This window comes from Lupinus angustifolius, chromosome LG01 (assembly GCF_001865875.1).
Source record: "Lupinus angustifolius cultivar Tanjil chromosome LG01, LupAngTanjil_v1.0, whole genome shotgun sequence".
In the NCBI taxonomy this organism is placed as follows: Eukaryota; Viridiplantae; Streptophyta; class Magnoliopsida; order Fabales; family Fabaceae; genus Lupinus; species Lupinus angustifolius.
The window spans coordinates 6,726,121-6,728,281 of record NC_032009.1 but is presented as its reverse complement, the minus strand read 5'-3'; positions in this window follow the sequence as shown (position 1 = coordinate 6,728,281).

Genomic DNA, 2,161 nt, shown 5'->3' with positions numbered 1-2,161 from the left:
TTCAAAATGCGCTTCCCTGCAGTATTTTACATGGTTGGCACCAAATAGCATCGATTAGTAGACAAATTTTACAAATAGGTTCAACATCCGGTTTACAGCAAGTAGGGAACAACCCATATCTTCCTATACCCTATTCAGCATACGGTAGGAACAACACGAGCCTATCTGTGCATACTTAGACATGTTCAACATGGAAGCCATGAAAGTGTACACCTTAAGTCCACATCTTACTATGGAAGATCTCCAGTCAAAGGCCCAACATTTTATCAACGTGGAAGAAACTCAACCAATCTGCCTATCTTCTGATCATAGAGAATACCAACCCCCCTCATGGGAAAACAAACAGCCAAAAATCCATGAACATCCTCGAGATGACCCACCTCGACCACCCAAAAAACCAAAACACTCCACCTACACTCCCCTTAATGCTAGTCGCACCAGGATACTACAAGAAATCATGGCTACTCATATGGTCCAACTCCCTAAGTCCAACCTGAGGAGAAAGCTAGAGACCTATGATCGGTCCAAATACTGTGACTTCCATACCTTTTTCAGGCATGTTGCAGAAGAGTGTACCCAGCTGTAGGACACTATTGAAGATTTAATTCAGGCTAGCCATTTACAACACTTTATTGCTAGGGCAACTTGGCAGGGACGATCACCACCATCACGTCGGCCTAGTCCTTCTAGGAGACGCTCCCCCCAAAAGCTCAACGGGAGCGCCCTCCGAATAGGGACCGCGAAGATGTGTATCGCCCTAGTAACTGGCGATAGAGGAGTCTAGTAGACACTAATACCATATTAGGAGGATTTGCCATAGGAGGCACCTCTTGGGAAGCCTAGAAGAGGTATGTTCGAGAAGTTATAGAGACAACTATCCAGAATCCTCACCAACAACATGAGAATAGGGTGGCACCTCCGATCTCCTTCGACGATCGTGATTATGAAGGTGTCATCTGCGGTCATAATGATCCCTTCATCATCACCGCCAAAATGAATAACGAAAAGGTTGGAAAACTATTCGTCGATTAGGGCAGTTTAGTGGATATTATGTTCCAAAACTTGTTTAGCAAAATGGAGTTGAAAGACAAAGAGTTGCTACCTTATAACAGTCAGCTAGTCGGTTTTTCCGAGCAAGGCATCACACCATGCAAGTATATAGACATTTGGCTTACCATCGGGGAGCAACCCCACACCCGATCAATCCAAACCAATTTTTTGGTCATTGATTATAATTCTGCCCATAATGCTATCCTAGGCTGACCAACACTGAACCATCCTGAAGCAATTGTCTCCACTCCACATTTATGAATGAAATTTCTCTCGTCTGATCACCGAGTGTGCACTGTCAAGGGAGACCAACACAACGCCAGAAGCTACTACTAGATGAGCCTCCGCCCAAGTCACACGTCAAAACAAATGCAACCCCCGATGAAAAGGCAAAGAGGCATGTACCTGGTTGAGTTAGACGCTATAACAAAAGAAGGTGAGTTCTGACCTCAGCCCAAGGGCTACAAGAATTCTCTACAACTTGGGCCAACAAAGGAGAATTTGGTATACATTGGCAGGACCCTCACCGAGAGACTCAAAGGTCGAGGTTAGTTAAATGCTTGGAGTCCAACAAAGATCTTTTTGCTTGGTCAGCTGCAGATATGCCGGGGATTAACCCCTCAATCATTTGCCACCGATTAACCACAAACCCAGGGGAAAAGCCAATAGCCCATAAGAAGAGGATGATGGGCACGAAAAGAACAACCGAGGTTACACAGAAAATCTCTAAACTCTTGGAAGACGGTTTTATCTCGGAAATCGCTTATACCACGTGGCTGTCCAATATGGTATTGGTTAAGAAATCATCAGGGAAATGGCGGATGTGCGAAGAGTACACAAATTTGAACATAGTATGCCCCAAAGATCCATATCCCCTCCCAAACATTGATCATTTAGTGGACAACTCCTCCGACTATCAATATTTGTTATTCATGGATGCTTATTCCGGGTAAAATCAAATACCACTATACCCTCCAGATCAAGATAAGACTACTTTCATCACACCTAAGGCTGCACATTGCTACCCGGTCATGCATTTTGGGTTAAAAACGTAGGGGCAACATATCAGAGGATGATGAATAATATTTGGGGGGGGGGGGGGCCAGATCGA